Raw genomic sequence first — 14477 nt, 5'->3', positions numbered from 1 at the left:
ACTCGTATATATATGTATACGCATGTACGTTCCGAAGGAGGACAATCGTGACAGCGGACGAGGACTAACGTTTTACTGTCGAGGATAATAAATAAATACCCACACACATACACACACGCGTATGTACGGTATAGATGCTTTTGTGTCCAAGTGAAGCCTCGTGTGAAATTTCACGTTTACACCTACGCGTGTGAGTCTAGTATGTACGTTTTCGCTCAACAAACACACTGGACTCGGTGGACCGGCAGCTCGACCCATACGAGAGTTATTTATTACATAAGACGCCCGTTTCAATTCGGGAGATAGGCCGTTATCACCATTGGTTTCATGACGTATAAATGCAATTCATTGTTTTTTTGCACACACACACACACACACACACACACACACACACATATACACACACATACCGACGTGTACACCGTATGCGTTTATCGATATTTTTTACGATATTTTTTATGATAAGAAAAGTGATGTCGTTTGAGGACAGATTTTTAAACAACACGTTCTGTGGATTTGCACGGAAAAATCTGTTGCTTAACAGAAAATCTACTCGACTTCGTCTGCACACTTTCAGTTTACGCACTATTTCCCGCTGTAGATGAAGAAATAAAGTGTTTGCTTAACCCCATCACTCAGAGGAAGAACCAGACAATTTGATCGAATAGATATTTTCAGAAGAGATACAGACACTTTTTCGAATAAAAATAAAACTATCGCACGCAGAACAGTAGTTCTAGTGTTTTTGCAAAACCGTACATAAAAAATCAGTCGGTTCTTGTGGAAAACCAAAATATAAACTGACTGTTACGAGTAGTCATACCATAACCGGCACCGTGAGATACTTTGCCCTATCTTTGATATCCTTGCGTGTTTGATCTCCGGAGGTACAGCAGAACCCAGTTCGAAAACCCTGATACAGAATAGAATGTTGTAACATGTTGTATATGGAATATTAAAAGACTTGTTTTCAACATTATGTTTGTATAATGTGTTGTTATGTTTTTGTGTTCAAAATAATACGAAGAAATATTTTTTCGTTTACAAATCGATAGTTCCTTATACATTCAGTATAACTCTATGATTCCTATCTTACTATTTTTTATTATTTTTTTTTTTTTAAATGTAAATGTATATTTTATATACAAGTGTTTTCATTCACATTAGTTTAGAATTTAAAACACGAGTGAAATATTGGACTACGACCAACACATAAACAAGTATATATTAAGTAGAACGTTGCCAACCAGAACAAACCGTGCTTACGTGAACGCAGTTCACTATGGATAAGTATTATAATAATTTAAGAAATTACCTATATTTGTTTGGAAAATGGCCAGATAATACTTTTGAATAAAAACTGACTATGGTTTACATTTTTACTCGTTATAACGATACGTAATATACGTATATCGTATTATTTATAGTCTTTTAGATCACCTTTTCGAAAACGCGATAGTTTTTTACAACATTGAGTTATATTTGATTACATGCATGTCATTATATGTTACTAACAACAATTAATTTATATTCTCGTCCTTACCAAAATATATAATTTTGTTTTATATTTTAAATTTTAGTGGATATACGGAATTCTTGTATAATAATAAATCGAGCATAATGTTTAATATCATAAAGTTTAACAATTTATTTAATACGATAATTGTTTTGACGTATAAATTATATATAAACATGCGACGTAAAAGAAGATTACATATCTTTGCTTTATATATAATCACCTATATCATGTTATAATAAATCATAACTAAAGACCGGATATAATTGTATTAAAAAATATCTTAAAATTGCGCTAAAAAAGATGCCAAAATTGCAATAAAGATGTATCAAAATTGCAGTATAAATATGTGAAAATTGCAATGAAATACATTAAAATTATAAAGTAAAATCATATTAAGTATATAATCATTAATTATTTACTTAAATAATGTTATGGAAATTTATATAATATTTACAAAATATATAATTTTTTTTGAATTAAAATTTATAATTATATTCATTTCTAAATTGTGTTCTTGAAAATTGTATAGTCGGTTACTTAAAATATGTTTATATAATGAAAAAGTACGTTCAACGTCGATACTTGTTATCGATACATATTTAAAATAGTTTAAAAATTGGGTGTTGTATCTAAATAAACATTTTGATTTCTTGCCATAACCTCAGAGTAAGTTTTAATAGTTTTATATCCTTCATTTATTTCCAAGACATATTTTAATTTATCTTTAACTATTTTTCCATTAGGACCGGGAATATTTATACTAAATAATATTTATTTATATTATATATATATATATATAATATTTATACTAAATATTTTTATTTAGTATTTCTTTAGTAATTGTTTATTTATTTAGTATTTATACTAAATATGTTTAAACTATTAAAAAATTGACTATTTTATTCTTTTAAACTTATGAGTTTTGTAAATAATCCAGATAAATATAATTTTAAAAATCCTAAACTATATTTAACTACATGTAAAAATTTACGTCGTAGTTATATTTTTTTTGTAAAATCAGTTTGGAAATAATAATTTGTATATTTTATCACGTGAAGTATACAATAATTACAATAATTGCAAAAAATTCGTTGAAAATTGCAAAAAATTGCATTATTAAATTAAATAAGAAGACTGTAATTAATCTGATTCGGATACATATTTGATCAGATTTAATTTACTGGGTATCAATAAAAAGTTGCAATATAAATTAAATCCACTTTTTAATCATAACTTACAAGATGTATCTTATGAATGCTATTGTATGCTCGATAAAATATGCATATATTATTTTTAGCCAAAAGTTGGGCTTGTTCGTCACACTATTTAAAGACTCAACATATTCGCATCACTTTACCGAAATGATAAAATAATGCATAACAATACACGAAAAAATTATTATATATTTTGCTTTATGAATCCGTCTTATTCTTGGTACAGTACATTTTATTTATTTCTCCATTTTTCTTTATATAATTGTATTATTCGTAAAAATATTGGTTGAGTATTAAACGTGTTGAATAATGGCTTGACATATTTTATTATTACTATAATATACAAACAGTCGATTAGTTTTATATTGATGATAAAAACGTCTGAAAAACGTCATTCAGACAAAAATTACATATATATATATATATATATATAAAAAAAATCAGGAGCACAAATACAAAAAGTAATTTTAATACAATAATATTACATTTTACTTTTGCGTAAAAAGTTTCTATTGGAAACTCACTTAACCCCAAGTCGATGATTAAACTTATAATTTTATTGAAACACTCGTCAATGCACTCTGTTTGTATAGATAAAGTTCTTTATGGTTCGTCATTCGTTCTTGTTAACTAGTTTATTGTTATAACTTCAACAAGAAGTGCATCTCTAGAGTATACTCTCAACGTACATGAATCCAGTGGTTAGTCATTTTGTTTTCTTTAAAATATATTATTATTACATATTAATTAATTCAAATTATGTGAAAAATGATTTTTAGGATTTATTTAAAAATGTACATATACTTAATGAGCTGAATAAAAATACTTATAGAATTAATATATGTTTTTTATAAAGATTTAATATTTATACTCTAAATCTTACAAAAAATATCATTAAAATAACGAAATATTGTAATTATATATAACTTTTAAGGGCAGAGACACATAGTAAAAATATTTTAACCAAAATAAATAGAAAAAAATCAATTCGAATTCGTCTGAAGATGATAATATTTATGACGGGTTACATATTCATGACAGTACACGAATATTAAAATGATTAAGTTGTTAAGCACATACGAAAAACTTTATAATGCTTCATGGTCAAAAAGGTATAATAATCAATGGCCATGTAGTATAAGTTTATAAAAATGTATGTCTGTATGTGTGTGTACATATATTTCTATAAATTATAAGCGTATTCAAAATAATTTCTTGATAAGTCGAATAAAATATAAATTATTCCAAAAAACTCGAGAATCGCGTTAAATTTTTGTTCATTATGTTTATACACATTATATGTGGAATATATTTTTTGAAAAAAATGAAAAACTCAGTTGAAATAAAAATGTAAAAATATCAAGATAAACATTGAAAAAAAGACCGTTTAGATGGTTGAGTATTAAACATGACATTAAATTTGATTAAAAGAACGTATTTTCGATGACATTAAATTGAGTGCAATGAATCGATAATGTACGAATCATTCATTCCATTTTTAACTGTCTTGTTATGATGATAAAAATAACGGAACTCAGAATTAAAGCACTATCAATCATTATTTGCAATATAACCAATTTTTTTCTTTTAAATAGAAAAACTGTTTAATATTTTGGAAATTTGAATGTAGCCTACTGCTTATAAAATACTATATTTATCTGCTTTAAATATTTTAAACAATTTTTTACTCTAAAAACTCTGGAACTTTAAGGAGAGGCATGCTTAAGAAATGTATAATAAAAATTTAAATTTCGATATTTTTATTGAACACTCATTTAACTTTTCAATTATTTCATCGCAAATTAGATTTAAAAATATTTTCCGAATAGATTTTAGTTTAACCAAAAACAATCATGAATTTATTAAGAATAAATATTTCTTCATAATTATCTAATATTTTTTATCTGTTATTTTCTTGAAAACTGCTTTGAGATTCAAAAAATAAAATTTGTAATGAATAAATGATTTATTTTACTTTAATTTTTCTTTTAAAATCCCCACATGTGACTTTTAAACTTTTGATGTTCTAAAACTTGTTTTCAAAAAGAAGTATATAATTTTAATATCAATATTTTTCTATCACTCTGCTTAGAATCTATATATATATATATATATATATAAAGTTTGTATTTCATGTCAGCGGTGCACAACCTTTTTTGATCCACGACCCTCTTCTTAATTAATTCCATGAGGTGATCTCCATCCATTCTTATCAATATTATGTAAGTGTATAAAATATACTTAATTAATGTATACAAAAATTTTATTTATATAATTCAAATCATTAATTTTAAGCAGTTTTAATATTTCTTTAACTTTATAAATCGAAAACATAAAAAAAAAAACAGAATTAGAGTTTAATAAAATCTAAAATATAAAAATTAACTAATTTATATGATATTTTACTTTTTCATTTGGTGTTAAATTATTGGTGACCCCCAAGTCGCATACCATTATTCTAAGTGACTATACAAATCAATAGGATATTATGTCATCATGTAGTGACACATGATTTTTATTTGTATGCGTTCACATAATAAGTAATTGTATAATATGTTTACGCAATTCCATATACAACAAATTATAATATAAATTATAATCTTTTTTTATCGTTTAAGTGATTGTATTTTTTGTACTGCGTCGAAGGAATTAGATAGTCAAAAAGGTCGGATTTGTGGTCAACACAAAATTAAATATATAACAAAAATAAAACGATTAAATTAAATTAAAAATAATAATAATAATAATTGTAATATGCGTTTAATAATTTCATAGCTGGTGAAGTGTACATACGGCATACAATGACAAAAGGGAAGTAGATAGATTTTTCATAATATCTAATGAGCTTTTGCGCTTTACAGTGTTTGAACTCGTCCGTACGATTCATCATTCGCATTCGCGAGTCGGCTTTTTCTCTATGCAGATCGCGTTTATAGTAAATATATATATATATAAAATAATTTATTTTGATTTTTCGAACCATCTTAAGTGTCTTGTAGGCTTATGATAAATTAGTACTTAGACTACAGAAAAAAAAAAAAAAAAAACATCAAAGAAATGAAAAATGTGCTCCTGAATGTGTGATACGTTGATTTCTGTACCAGTAATAAGTAAGTAAACTTATGTACAATATTATCAATGGTTGAAAAAATACTGAAATTAATTAAGTGAATAAAATAATGTAAATATTTCAGCCAAGGATAATACGGAAACGGGATTATCTTAACCACTCGGTTCGCTGGAACCGTTCTCATCGATCGAACAAGATAGATCAGTTTAATACTGATAACCGAAACCGAGATGTTAGATTTACGATATCGAAAATGGTATGTTTCACGTGACGTGATAACTGACAAGGTTAATCGAGAATACAATTAAATTTCCAAAACAGATGTCGACAACAATCGCTTGTATTATTCGACATCTGAACGTTTTGTCTATAGTTTCCGCAATCTACAACATCGTCACGGAAATCGTTTAATCTCGATAACCATGCAAACGCCTGAAAATTAGTTGTATTTCAAAAACGGGTAACAATAATTGTACTCGATTATAAAATTTAATATATTTTCTTCGACGAGTTAATCGAAACGAAATTCGGAAACAGTAAATTAACAACAACGTGTAACCGATATTATACTCCGATGTAATGTAAGATACAGATTGGCGTGCTCAGGATGAGACGTCCGCTATAGAAAGTCTGTCGAAACAACTGCGCGAAATCGAAAGGGGCAATCCGGCGAAACGCGTCGTATACGAATTCAGGTCATGTGGCGATAATACCTTTCCGACGGCCCACGAATATCGGACTCAGGTCGGCCGTAGCGATGTGCAGCTGTTATTGCGGTTGCGGGACACATTGAAACCCAGTTTCCTTTTAAAAATCATTAGAGCCACTTCGATGTACTATCGTGTTAATCGTAATAAATAATCGGAACATTTTTATTTGAAAAAAATGTGTACTCATTGCGCTATATTAACGTATTTTTTAAACAGTTATTATTTTGACGAGTTTTTTTATAAATTTTAACTAGTCCATCGTAAGAAGGTCGGGTAGAACAACAAACCACGTTTTTTGATGTAATTGAACCGGATTAAACAATCGCGTCGTTTTAACGGGAATTATGAATAATTTAAATTGTCAATATACCCCCTTCTCAATCATACCCTGGGATACGCCGCTGTCACGATGCTATTATCGATCCGACTTTCGATCGATTGGCGATAGATGCGCGCACCACCATGACCTCTTGACAGCAAAAGAATTGATCGAAATAAGACGTTCAGCTCGGCGGTGACTGATGGTGGTGGTACTCGGGTCCGATGTGGCGATGGTTTTCGCAGGATTTGGTTGGTTTTGGCGGTCAAAGGTATTGGAGTTCATCGAGGATGACAATATCGATAAATTACATTCTATTATGTGTACGAATTAAATTCAACGCGCGTCACGGTCCACGAAGGGTTATTTATAGATCCCGTGAGTCCTCACCAAACGTTCGCTTGCACATTTATATTATGAATTATTTATTTATCACATAGAAAAGTCACACATCCGTGCTTCTATGTCAGGTTCACGTGTGATATTGATTGTTTTGTTATTATTTTATAATTTTCCACGGAAATCGACCGGAATGTCAACCGGACCGAATATTTATAAGTGTTAAATCATGTCAATGTTATAAAACTATTTTCGTGTTTTATAATTAAATGTGTCTTTACGTTATCGTTTCGCAAATATTTATATATTTTACAAAAAAAAATTGCCATACGAACGATAACTACAGAACAATACCACGTCATGATTATAGATGTTTATTATTTTATCACAATATGTTGTTAAAAATCATCAACCATTCTGTTTTAAAAGAGGAAGAGTATTACCTTACTACGCTTGGTGCTCATACTACAACATCATTGTGTTTCATCAATTTTAGCGCTATAATACAGTATGGTTAATATACGTACCCGTGAACATTTTCACAACAAACTATAGTCTTACCGCGGGCATAATGTTTATTTACGTGTTAATGGTTCCATAATAAGTACATATATATACAGTGTGCTCACCGATTTAGGGAACACTGAATTTTTCGGCCGGATTTCTTTAGAATATATCATTTTTTTTTTTTAAAATGGTGGTATAAGAATACATATTTTTCGTTAATTTCAAAAATTGTTGAGAATTTGGTCTGCGCTTGCGCACCAAAAACTTTTTAAATAGCAACACCTATTTTTAACACCATATTCGGTAGGCCTATTTTTTTTAAGTAATTTTCATGTATCAACTATGGTTCTAAGTTCAATATTGACTGAATAAGAGCCATGTCAATTTTATTAAATAATAGATTTTTTTTTAATTATTTTTAAACATTTATAATTTTTTTTTTTTTTAGAAATGTGATAAACAAGATTAACATAATATGGATACAAAATTATTTATTAAAAATCGACTAAGTACAACTGGTACAAGTGGATAATAGTTATTTTATAAAATATAAAGTTATCGAGGTTTGAAATAATAAGATAATGTTAATTAGCATAGTTATTCAGATAATTTAATACTAAATAATTATAAGTCATAACAATAATAATATGCATTTATTGCATATTAATATGCACTATTATTAGATGTATAATATCGATAAACGGTAAATTATACTTACCTATTAATTCGTAATTATTTATAGATAGATAAACTGTATTGATTATTAATTTTATACTCTAAAACAGTGGTCGGCAAACAGCGGCCCGCGTAGCTATTGAATACGGCCCGCTTCACCATAAATTCTAAACGACGAAATTTAATTGAATATCATATTGATCGTTGCGTTTTTGGTACGGGTATTTTATATCAGTCATATTTTATAATGGTAGGTATACCTTGACAATTACGGATAAGATAGATTACATGTGTATTTAACTTAAATCTTAGTTTTCGATTCTGTTTCGTAACATGAAATGTTGCGTTTTTCGTACGGGTATGCTTATTGTACTCGTGTGTAGTTTTTAATTTTTATAATACTGCAATAATTGCAGTATTATATAAATTATTTATATTTTATATTTATAATGATCGTTTATTTGGCTGTTAATTCAAAATTAATTTAAATTTTTAACGAATAAAAATAATGAACGTTAGTAAAAAAAGAAAAATAGATTCTGAATCTCGTGTTTTTAATAACACATGAATCAATCAATACTTAGTTATTGAAAATATAGGAAAAGTAAAGTGTCTTGTCTGTCGTGAATTAATTTCTGTGTTGAAAGAATACATTTTTTAACGGCATTATGAATCCAAACATGAAGTTAAATATGACTCCTTATATGGAAAATTAAGGAAAATTGAAGTTAAAAAACTACAAAAATCACTAACCGGAGAAAAAACAATTTTTTCAAAAGTAACTATTCAAAATAAAGCCATTATTTCTGCCAGTGTGAATGTGGCTATGTTAATTTCAAAAGAGGGAAAACCATTTATAGACGCAGAATTTGTCAAGAAACGTGTTTTAAGCCTAACCAGTAATATTTGTCCAGATATTGTAGATGATTTTGAAGAAATCCTATTATCTGCTCATACAATAACAAGACGCATTGAAGATGTTAGTGACAATTTATTAAATCAACTAATTCAAAAAACCAGAACATTTCAATACTTTTCGTTAGCACTTGATGAAAGTACAGATGAAAGTACAGTGTTAATTCTGTGCAGTTAATAGTATTTATTCGCAGGTGCGTATTTAGGGTTGTAAAACAGGGGGGGCTAAATCTCTATGAAAATTATAAACAAAATTCTTACTTTTAGTTATAACCTATATTTGTTTTATCTTATTAATTGTTTATTTATAATTTAAGTAACACTATTTAATTAAGATTTTTTAGTTTATTCAATTAAACATAATTCATTAATAAGTACAAATATGAATACAACATTACAATTCACAATGAATATATAAAAGTTATATTAAATTATATAACAATTTCTCAAATAGAATAAAATATTGAATTAACAGTATACAAAATAAAGTTATTATATTATAGATATATTTTTGGTTTTATAATTACAATATTAACAAAAAATATGTATATGCAATTATGATATGTTGTCATTAATTGTTGTTATTATTTTGCATTATAAAATTTAGTCATACAAATTACATTACATAATATTACAATTTTAATTTTCTTGGCTTTTTAGCAAACTCATCAAGAATTTTTTCTTTGTTTAAGTTCTTCAGTAGATATTTTTCAATGTTTAGTATTGCCAAATTATCAAAACGATTTTGTTCCATTCTAGATCTCAGCCAGGTTTTTATTCTTCTCATAGCAGAAAAGGAACGCTCACAAGTAGCTGTAGTAACAGGTAATATTAATGCTACTTTTAACATTTTTCTTAAATTTGGTAGTACTGATTCATTAGCAATGTTTATTAGTTCATCAAAATCCCATTCTTCTTTTGATATGCAATTTTTTGCTACCATCATTTCTGCTTTTAGTAGATTAGAATCAATTTTAAGTTACTTCTGGTAGTGGTTAATAAAAGGATCAGAGTCAATAGTATTTAGTTTTAAGAAACTATCAAAAGCATTCGCAACATATAAACTTTCACATGAAAATCTGTTATTTAATCCTTGAATTATACTATCTAGAATCTCATAATATGAGTGACTTCTCCAATGCGCTTTTGGTGTTTTACTTTGTTCTTCAAAATGATCTGTTCCCACTGTAGACGTAACAATACTATTCTTAAGTAAAGAATTTTCAAAAACTTTTCTTTTTTTTTTTTTTTGAATTGGATGGAATATCTAGACTAATTTCAAAATTTTCTGAAAATTCTGTCAGTGCATCTCACAAACATTGAAATGATTGTTCGTTTCGTTTGTCCTCTAATGTCTTAGTAACACTTTTAATGATCTAAAAACTAATCTAAAGCATCTAAAGCATATAAAGCTTTACCCAAAGTCATAGACTTACTTTGGAGATTATTGCTCAAAATATTTATATACTTAAGTACTTCATGAAAAATAAAAAGGTTAACAACAAAATGGCCCTTTTTTAGGTTATTTAAGATTCCGTTAGCCTTAACACAATTAAAATCATTATTTTCTTCAACTTCAGTATCTAAAACTTCTAGAATAGAACCATAATATTGTTTTACCATATCACAATTTTCAAAATGACATGCCCACCTTGTATCACTTATCTGCATAATTTCTCTTGGTTTAATGCCTAATTGTTTTTGTATATTTATTAGTTTGCTATGAGAAGATTGTCAAGAAAAATGAATATACAAGGATTCTAGTGTATTAAAAAATAAAATTGAGCTTTTTACATATTTACACATTCCTACAATAACTAAATTTAGTTTATGTGCAACACAATCGAAAAAAATTGCTTCTGGATGAAATTCTCTAATTTTATTTTGAACTCCGTTTATATTGCCTGCCATAACACTAGCGCCATCGTACGATTGACCTATTATAGGCACTTGATCAATATTTAGAGCTTTTAAACTTTTAAGTATAGTATTTGAAATACCAGCAGCAGATCTAGATGTAGAACATAAAACAAAAGACAAAAACCGTTCTGAACCACCATTTGTTTTGTGTATCTTACACAGATAGTAAGTTGTTCTTCTTTAAATGACCTGGCTTCATCGCACATTAAAACATACATTCCACATTCCGTTACTTCTTGTACTATTTATGACTTCACCAAGCCAGCTGTTATACTTATTAAATCCTTTTTAATTAAAGGACATGTGTAATTAAAATATGATGTTTCCATTTTTCTAGCAAATGATGGACCATAAGTTGCTTACATACAGCATATTTCTTTGAAATTACCTTGATTAAGTGATTCTTTGTTTTTAATATGACCTCTGAAGCTTAAGCCTTGATGTGCTAAAAATAAAACTGCATCAAATATCGTGAGCATGTATTTTCGATTCTTTTCGACTTCTTATTTGTAAGCACTAGACATTTGTATGTGTACATTACCAGTTTTTTTAGTATTCTGATAATCTTTGTATTTTGTCATACTAAAAAGATGATATGAGCTCTTGCTATGCTTATTTAATTTTTCTGAAATTTTTTTCCAATCTTTAAAACCACTTTTAATGAAAACTTCTTCAGAATTTGAGCCAGCACCAAAGTTACAGCAATAAAAACTGAAGACTAAATCCATTTTGTATCCACATTATGTTAGTCTTGTTTATAACATTTTTTTTAAAAAAAAATACGTACAAATATTCAAAAAGTAACCAATAATAATTTATTATAAATGATTTTATAAATGTTTAAAAATAATTTAAAAAATTTATTATTTAATAAAATTGACATGGCTCTTATTCAGTCACTATTGAACTTAGAGCCATAGTTGATATATGAAAATTACTTAAAAAAAATAGGCCGAGAAATTTAGTATTCCCTAAATCGGTGAACACACTGTATATACGTTTACAGGAGATTTATATTAAAATCTTTAAAGACTCTATACACGCATGCCTTACGTAGACGTTCAAATTGTCAAAAGAGTGTTTATTCTGACTTCACATTTGAGAAATAAAAATAATATTTATGTTCGTGAGCATAATTTTTAGTCACATCACGTTTTACTATAACATTTAAATTGAAAATCGGTTTAGGTATATTTTTATCTATAGCAAAAAATTTTGTTTTTTACTTCAACGTTTTCTCTTTCTCTTCGTAATCATCAATATAAATAATCATATTTTCTAAATTCTTTATTCGTCATAATATTATATAGAAAACACCATATTATTATCGAAACGATGATTTTATTTTTGTTATGGATATCAATAATAGGTTTAAATCCGTCGTATTTCGTCTCTTTATTTTATATTATTTAGTATTTACAAGAGCCATCTGCGGATTAATAATATAATTTTACCTCGGCCCATAGCTGTATTTTATCAATAGTTATTATTTTCACAAGCGATTAGTTTTGGTTTTGAAAACGTGACTCGGAATTAAACATGAAGTATTATATCATGACCAGTTAAAATAGGTGTTTTGTTTAGTTGTTTTTTTCATTTTGAACATGGACTTTAAATTAATACAACCGGAAATACTCTTCTGGGACTTGGTCGAGTAACGTTGTCGAGAGTTTTTCGGCTTCGTTGTTAAAAGGCGATTGAAAAGTTTTTTGCTCAACAATGACTTCACTCAAACAGTCTACACGCTCATAAGTGTTATTCGAAAGCATTATCTCATCGTATATTTATCGATCAAAGACGTTATTTTAACACATTAAATTTACACGTTCGTATATTTGAAAAGTACCGCATTATTATTCGTCCGACATGTTATCGTGAGACTAAATCAGTATAAATATAAGGGAATATAAGTATCTTCATATAACTAGTGTTTTAATATTTCTAAAGTATTCTTTTATATCTATTCCAAAAAGTAATTTTATAATATTGTAATATACATGAATTAGGATTATAAAAATACTTAGATTAAGACAAATGGAAACATACATATTTATCTTGGATGTACGATCAGCATTGACTTATGTACTAATCACATATTTTTCAGTAGTATTTATTTGAAACGTCTTTTTATTTATTTTTTTATTTTATTTTAAATTCAAGTAGAAATATTTGAACCCAGTTTCAAATGACCGCAACGTTGGGATGCATATGTCTTAAAGCTGCATTCGGGACTTGGAACTTTTGGAAGGTATCAGCTGCAGAAAAAATATAGAAAACGTATAAATGCATACTGATTGATATAGTTACCACATCGTATCTCGATGTTTTATCCATAAATAGCTCTATCCTTCACTTTTCTGCAACTATAAAACATAATATTACGAACTTGCTTATTTTAATCATAACAAGCTTACGATTGATGTTCATGTTAGATAACTAGACCGAATTGATTCTATGAATACAAATATTTATACGGCGCATCCGTGGTGCAGCCGATCTACAGTGATCACACACCTAAGACAACACGACACAGTTAAAAAAATAATGTTGTTTTACTGTCGGCCGCTAGGCACTATTATTATTTATACACATTAAACCTCTATAGATAAATAAAAGTATATTATATTTAAGTATGACAATGACGACGAAGGTAACGTGGCTATGTGGCTGTTAACGGATATACGGTTGAGGTGGCGGTGGAGAAAAAAATAGTTTTTTTTTCTTTCTCTTCTTACCTCTCATCTTCTCTACTCACACACACTCATTTCTGCCTCGTAAAAACCGGCAAAAGTGCGAAATTCCGATTAGTTTTTACGTTCAATTTAATAATCGGCCCCGAAGCCCTGTCTACGCCATAAAAGCCCGTTCTCTTCCGACCAAGATAAATGCGTTTACGCAAAAAGAGAGACCACTCTCATACAACCGCCATGCTGGTGATAGTAATAGTCGACCTACCTGTAAATATTTTCCATCCCCTCTGACGCCATCACGCCACGAGCTCTCCACCGATATAAACCATTGTGATAAGTGCTCTAAAGGGGTTTTTCTACGATTAATTTTTACCGCACTGACTTGCAACCACATTTTTTTTTTTCAACAGAAAACCCAACACAACAAATACCTCGTCATTGAGGCCAACACGCGAAATATAAAATTTGCCTGGTCGCCGTAGCCTATCGTAAAGCGTAAAGATTTAAAATATTACACTTAGGTTAAATGTTTGAAAACGGTATGTACATAATCCAGATTAATTTATGAGCATCATCGTTTCATATTGAAAATACAAATT

General features: G+C 28.2%; 1 protein-coding gene and 1 long non-coding RNA gene across 2 annotated transcripts in view; one reads left to right on the top strand and one right to left on the bottom strand.

Moving 5' to 3' along the window:
• LOC112683787 (contactin-4-like) overlaps window positions 1-14477 on the bottom strand; it is a 577774-nt gene that overhangs the window by 442876 nt on the left and 120421 nt on the right. The window lies entirely within an intron of this gene.
• LOC112683792 lies at window positions 5584-7454 on the top strand. Its single transcript, XR_003148619.1, has 2 exons — window positions 5584-5843; window positions 5928-7454. It is a non-coding gene; the product is annotated as an uncharacterized LOC112683792 (long non-coding RNA).

This window comes from Sipha flava, unplaced genomic scaffold, assembly GCF_003268045.1.
Source record: "Sipha flava isolate LNK unplaced genomic scaffold, YSA_version1 236_pilon_pilon, whole genome shotgun sequence".
Lineage (NCBI taxonomy): Eukaryota > Metazoa > Arthropoda > Insecta > Hemiptera > Aphididae > Sipha > Sipha flava.
The sequence above is the reverse complement of the archived record's forward strand: the minus strand, read 5'-3'. Positions and strand labels throughout refer to the sequence as shown.